The following is a 7,426-nucleotide window of genomic DNA, read 5'->3' as shown; positions in this document are numbered from 1 at the left end:
AGAAACTGAGACTCCAAGAGGTGGACTAATTTTGCCCAGAGTCACACAGCTGGAAAGTATTGAAATGGAGATTCTAGTTCAAATATTTTTGAACCTAGAAGTCTACGCTCTTAGCAACCACACTAGTCATTCTCAACCCTGAACGCACATTAGAGTCATTAAGTTGTTTTTTTTTTTTTTCTTAATAGTGATGGCCAGGCCCAAGTCTTCTGGGATTCTGGTTCACTTAGTCTGAGGAGTGGATTGAACATTGGCCGTTTTAAAAGCTCCCCTGAGGGATTCTATTGTGCCACCAAATTTGAGAATGCCTGCATTATATTATTCAGCCTTTGAGACTGCAGCCGAGTCTTGTGAAATGGTAGAGTTTAGATGGGCAAGAGAAAGGACGACATTCTGGATAGGATTTTTTTTTAAGCTTTAAGGTGATGCACAATTATCTGAATGTGTCTTATTTCTTTGAAGTAAGAGTCCTTTGTTGTATCAAAGCTACTAAGACATAAGTGCATAGACCAGACTTCAGCCCTGCTGCAAGTGGATTTCGAAACAGTTTCAATGCAATTTCCCAGTTTCAGAGAGAAATGGCTTCTGCACTGGCTTATACTGGGTCTCCTGCCACCATTTTTCTGCCAAAGGTCAATGGACAAACTATTTCCTTGCATGGGACAGTAGGTTCTCTTTGACCCATACACTGGACTGCCAACCTGTCCATTTCTACACGATGGTTTTCATTTGGAATTTGTGAATCAGATTGATTGAGAAAGCTAGAATGAAAAGAATTTTAGAAAAGACATGAAATGATCTCTCCTTGCTTTACGGTACAACACTTGTCATGGGGCTGGTTTTACAGCATTCTTGAAAACCTTCCTGTCTGGCCAGTGCATCAAAACAAGTGGCTTATTTTGGGTTTCGGCAGCGGCTGCTGCTGATGTTGGGGGTGGCTTCCTAAGGACAGTATCCCTGAGGGGATAGGAAACTGGAAAGAAATTGGTAGTAAACCAGCAGCTGAATAACTCCTGAGTGTTCTGAAAGACTCATTGCAGTAGAATTGTCAGGAAAGGGACACTTTGATTAGGAACATTTCAGAGTGCTCAAATTGTTTTCCTTTTATAAGCATACCACTTAAACTTTGTTGGCAATACACTTCCTGATGATGACTTAATCTTTTGGCTAGATTAACTACTGGCTTAAAAATACAGTTATCCAGCTGGGAAGGGCCATTTTGGGGTTTTCTGGAAACAGGCTCCAGAGGAGGACTGTGGGACTCAGTAAATTGTTGTGCAGCATCTTGGCGAGGTTACCTCTAAATGTCTTAGCTGCAGAGGTTTATGGTGCTTGAAAAGGGAAGAAGATCACCTTGGGTCAAACCCAGACCCACAGAATTCATTTCATTCCCTTTCAGTTTTGACTGCTTGCTTGTATCAAAATAGATTGTGGCAAATGGTGTTTGGATTTGGTAACTCTTTGCATCTTGTTAGAATCTACCTTGAAACAGCTCTCTCCAGTTTCTCTGCGCCCATAGCATTGATAACTAGGTACTTGGCTGGAAAAGAGGGCAGGCTCTGAGAAGCAGAACATCTATACTCTTATTAACAAATGGTAAAACCTGTCCTGTGCAGTGAAATATGGGATGGTCTGAATATTACTAAGATACTAAATATGAGGGAGTCATGACAATTATAAAAGACAGAATATCCATAGAGATTAGGCATTCTGGAATCAAGCATATCTGGAGTTTGAATCCTGGCTTTACCACTTGCTAACTTGGATGATCCACATTAGCTTTCTGAGCCATTTCCTCACGTGACTATATTGGGAGAATTTAATGAGATGCTGCATATGATTTGTTTAGTAGGTAGTTAACACTCAATAAATATTGGCTGTTATTATTAGACTGTGATTTTTTTTATTACTTCCATCATTACCACATGTTTTTGCTACCTTCATCCCAGATGGATTCCCATTGCCCCCTAGTGCAGTGTCCTACCTCCCCTGTAGAGTAAGTACCATGATCCAGACCTTCTTTCTATCCTAAAACCTTACCAACCTTTGATTCAATCCTTATGATTGAATCCTTATGTTTATGCTTCCTATTACATGACAGTGGACTCCACTATTTATCAGTGAGATGACCTCTGTGAGGCTTATTTCTTCAGCTGAGAAGATTAAGTGAGATAATCCATGTAAATCACTTAACACAGTGCCTGGTCTATGGTAGTACTCTGTAAATGTTGGCTGCTTTTACTTCTCTGTACTTGTCAAAACAGGATAGTGGTGAGACTGGAAGAAAGACACTAAAAACACAGATTGAGATGATATTTCTTTCATGGCAAAGGATCTAGAGACATAGAGGGATGGTTATGTATAGCGGTAGATGGGGCATTATGTTCCCAGATGAAAACATGGCTCTCAGGTTCCCATAGCTCGCCCTAGGGATGTGCAGCTTTGAGCTACACCATCTGCATAGAGTAAGGATTTTTACCAGACTCTAAAAGATCCTTTTGCCATTCTTATTTTGTTTTCTTTTAATTCTCTCCTGGTCCCACCCAACTGTTCTTCAGATTCTGGCTACAAATCTACCTACGTACCCACCAGGGGTAAATAAATGATCACAACTCCTTCACATTTCTAAGTATTTATGGGAAAACTAGGTGAGGGTAAGGTCACTTTCCTGGAAACGTCAGTTAGCAGGAAAAGGCTAAGGCCTGTTTGAGGTCTACTTCTGTTGGACTATGGTGATGCTTTATAATAGGATTTATTTTTATTCTGAAGTGGTAAGACCTTGGCTTCAAATTAGAGCAAGCATCTCTAGATGGAATTTGTTTCCCCTTGGAAAATGCTTAATATAAAATAATGCAGACTTGTAAAAAATTCTATTGGCATGACAGTGTATGAATAGAGAAGTAAAAATGCCTGCCTCTTAATCCACGTGCCTACCCTGCCAATCCCTACCCCACAGATAACCACTGTTAACTCTTTGTTGTGTATCCTTCTAGGTTTTCTCCATCTGTATATAAACATATATGTCCAAAAATTGGATTCTATCATAAATATTGATCTGCTTCCCCTTTTACATAATAGCATGACTTGGAGTTATTTCTGTGTCAATACATCAAACTCTTTTTCCTTTTTTAGCAAGTGCACAATATAGATGGATTCTTGGGTAACTTCAGTTTTTGTCTTTATGAACAAAACAGATTTTAGATGGTAATGCCATTTACAAGTTAATGAGGTTTATTAAGTTCACACAGTTATTAGGTGGGAGAGTCAAGATTTGGACCCATGTTGGCTGACTCCAGAACACATGATATTAACTGCTAGGCATTCCTTAGTTTCTGTAACTTAATTACTTTTACTCTCAGTTTCTAAGGTAAGCAGTAATAAGGTATCAACAAAATTTCACAATTAGAATAGACCTTTGAGACAGCTTATCTATTCCAACCTCTGACTATACAAACAAGTCATTAGATGGTTCCTCTTTGGGAAAAATCATTTCCAAAACTTAACTTTGGTGATATAAAACTTCATTAAATTATTTGCATTTGTGGTGGTAGAAATTCTGGATTGCTTAAGCAATTGTTCATCTTACAACCTTTATATTTTATATCAACATTTCTTCATATGATATGCTAACACTTTGGAGTAGGTAGGGTAAACTGTTATTAAGTCCATTTCACAAGTGGGGACGTTTAGGCTCAGGGAAATTAAACAGCTTAAATTTTTTATTGAAGTATAGGTGATTTACATTATGTCAGGTTCAGTTGTATAGCATAGTGATTCTGTATTTTGTAGGTTATACTCCGTGATAGGTCATTACAAGATAATGGATATAATTCCTTGTGCTATGCAGTATATCCTTGTTGCTTATCTATTTTATATATAGTAGTTTGTATCTGTTAATTCTATACCCCTATCTTGCCCCTTCCCCATTCCCTCTCGCCTTTGGTAACCAACCACTAGTTGTTTTCTATATCTGTGAGTCTGTTTCTGTCTTGCATATATTTCCATTTGCATTACTTTTTTGATTCCATATTTAAGTGGTGTTATACAGTATTTGTCTTTCTCTGACTTATTTCACTAAGCATAATATTCTCTAGGTCCATCTATGTTGCTGCAAATGACAGCATTTCATTCTTTTTACGACTAATATTCCATTGTATATATACTACATCTTACTCCAATAGTCTGTTGATGGGCACTTGGATTGCTTCTTTTATTATAAATAGTGCTGCTATGAACATTGTGGTGCATGTATCTTTTCAAATTAGTGTTTTCGGTTTTTTTTCTGGATATATATCCAGGAGTGAAATTGCTGGATCATATGGTAGTTCTATTTTTAGTTTCTTGAGGAACATCCATACTGTTTTCCACAGTGGCTGCACCAATTTTCATTCCCACCAATAGTGGGGATGAAACCAGTGAAAAGGGTTCCTTTTTCTCCACATCCTCCCCAACGTTTGTTATTTGTAGACTTTTTGATGGCCATTCTGACTGGTGTGAGGTGATACCTCACTGTAGTTTTGATTTGCATTTCTCTAATAATTAGTGGTGTTGAGCATCTGTTTATTAAATGGCTTAAAGTTATATAGTCAGTTACTGAAGGCAACCTGAATGTCAGGTGAAGGAGTTTTGACCTGAAGGCAGCAAGGAGTTACTGAAGGTTTTGAATAGGGGTGAGGCTGTGGGAGTTACGTGGATGGGGTAAGGAGATGATTGTATGACAGCACTGACACTTCAGCAATAGGAGTGGCAAGAGCCAAGATAGTAAGCCAGGTCAGCTATTCAGATATGAATAGATAAGAAGCATGGATACTATTGATAGCAATCAGACTGAAAAGGAAGGGATGGATGGAAGAAATATCAGGAGGACAATATTTCTAGAGCTTCATGACTAGCTGGAGATGGGGGACTAGAGAAATAAAAGAAATAAAAGAGATAAGGATGATTCCAAACATATTAGTTGGGTTGTCAGTGGAACCTTTTACAAATAAGAAAATCAGTGTTGGAGTGAAGAGCAGCTTGGATTAAGACTTGCTGGATGGCGATGTTGTGACGCGTCAACAATGGCGGCTGTGTCAACAATGGCGACTGCGTCAGCGTCAACGGGCCTCCGTTGTCAAGCGGTTTCCAGGCGTTGCAGCGGGACCCGCAGTCATCTTAGAATGTGCCCGCTCCCGCCGCGTTGTGGATCGAGCGGTGGTGTCAAGACCCAGCGGGGCGAGCCAGCGTCACTTCGGCCTCTTCACTCTCCCGGACACTGCACCTGGGCTAAGTCGGCAACATGAGCGGCAACAACTTGGATGAGAACGACGAGTTTGATGAGCAGTTGCGAATGCAAGAATTGTACGGAGGCACTGAGGACGGCGACACCGAGAAAGATCCCGGTGGAGAAAACGATTCTTTCCAGCAGCAGCCGACTGACACCCCATACGAGTGGGACCTGGACAAGAAGGCTTGGTTCCCCAAGATCACTGAAGATTTTATTGCTACATATCAGGCCAATTATGGCTTTTCTAACGACGGTGCGTCTAGTTCTACTGTGAATGTCCAAGATGTCAGTGCTAGGACTGCAGAGGAACCTCCGCAAAGAAAATCCCCCGAACCCAGTGATACCAAAAAGAGGGGAGAAAAGAGAAAGGGTGAATCAGGATGGTTTCATCCTGATGAAAGCAGAGACACAAATGTGTATGTTTCTGGTCTGCCTCCAGATATTACAGTGGATGAATTTATACAGCTCATGTCCACGTTTGGCATTATTATGACAGATCCTCAAACAGAGGAATTTAAGGTCAAGCTTTACAAAGATAATCAAGGAAATCTTAAAGGAGATGGACTTTGCTGTTATTTGAAGAGAGAGTCTGTGGAACTTGCATTAAAACTTTTGGATGATGATGAAATTAGAGGCTACAGATTACATGTGGAGGTGGCAAAGTTTCCACTGAAAGGGGAATATGACACCTCAAAGAAGAAAAAGAAGTGCAAAGACTATAAGAAAAAGCTGTCTGTGTGGCAAAAGCACTTGGATTGGAGACCTGAGAGAAGAGCTGGCCCATCCCGAATGCGCCACAAGCGAGTTGTCATCACCAGAAATATGTTTCACCCTTGCATATCTCAAACGAATGTTCAAGAAGCCGCAACTGAAATGGAATTTGAAGAACCTACAGATGAAAAGAAGTCTGAAAAAACAGAAGATGGGGGAGAACTTGAAGAAGATGCTTCTGAAAAAGATGCTAAAGAAAGTGGCCCTGAAAAAGAGGCTGAAGAAGACTGTCCCCAAAAGGAATCTGAAGAGAGCTGCCTCGAAAGAGTGTTTGAGGAAGGCTGTCCCAAAAGAGTGAGTGAAGAAGACTTCCCCGACAGAGAGTCCGGAGAACGTAGCCCCGAGAAAGAGCATGAAGAGGGTAGTCCTAAAAAAGAGTCGAAAGAGAATGGTGCAGAAAGAGAGCCCAAAAAGAAGAGACTCAAAACAGATCCTGATGAGAACGGCCTTGAGAAAGGTTTTGAGAAAGAGGGCTCTGAGAGGAATTTAGTGAAAACATTCTTAAAAAAGAGGTAGAAGAAAGTAACTCTGAAAAATCAGAATTCAAAGGTGACAGCTCTGGGAAAATGTTTGATGAAGAAGGCTCTGAGAAGGGGTTTGACGAAGAGTCAGATGAGAAGGAAGAAGATTCCACGGAGAGAGGGACTGTGGGTGATTCAGGGAATGTTAAGGAGGAAGGGCCCCTGTCCACAGGCAGCAGCTTTGTCCTCAGTAGTGATGATGACAATGAAGACGATGATGACGTTTAATCCCTTAAACTTGCTTTGTAGGGTGATTCCTCCATCTCCGTTTTGCCTCTGCTCCAGGGTAATTACTAGTAGTGTTACATGAACGTGTGCATAGAGGTAGGATGCCCTCAGATCAATGCAGTGAAGTGTTCGTGATTATCTGTACTGGCCGATTTTAAATATATGTGAACAAGACAACTGGATTCTTGTCTTTTGTCATATTTGTTAAGTGCATGCAGAATAATATTTTTAAAGTATTCTGATTGAAGTTTTTGATACTCAGAAATCAAAAATAAGTTGTTAATATGCAGAAACAGAAAATTAGACCTGAGTTAAATTGCATTTTTCATTCTTGCTATTGCTTTATTCATACTAAAGTTTGGTTTTTCTAAGGACCTGAAAAATCCCTGTAGGAGTCTCCTTGTTTCAGCTTATGATGTTACCACTGATGTCCCCATTTCCCCTCTCTAAACCAGAACATGTTACTAAAACTTATGAAGTAAAGAACACTTCTGAGTTTTTCCCTGCCCAGTCCTCGCAAGTTACTTTTATTTTTCTTTTCTACCCTCTTGCCATGAAAATTGAGTCTTAAACGTGCAAAAGTAAACTTCCCAAGGCCCACAGCTTCCATTATTGAAAATACAGAGGAAATCAGAATTCT

At 40.2% G+C, this 7,426-nt stretch overlaps 1 pseudogene; it reads left to right on the top strand.

Annotated features, from left to right (window-relative positions):
• The first annotated feature begins 5,166 nt into the window (after positions 1 to 5,166).
• Positions 5,167 to 7,023, top strand: LOC137217451 (17S U2 SnRNP complex component HTATSF1 pseudogene; annotated as a pseudogene).
• The last annotated feature ends 403 nt before the right edge of the window (positions 7,024 to 7,426 follow it).

The sequence above is a fragment of the Pseudorca crassidens genome, chromosome X (assembly GCF_039906515.1).
Source record: "Pseudorca crassidens isolate mPseCra1 chromosome X, mPseCra1.hap1, whole genome shotgun sequence".
NCBI classification, from domain to species: domain Eukaryota; kingdom Metazoa; phylum Chordata; class Mammalia; order Artiodactyla; family Delphinidae; genus Pseudorca; species Pseudorca crassidens.
Note: the sequence above shows the minus strand (reverse complement) of the source record. Positions and strands in the feature narration are given on the sequence as shown.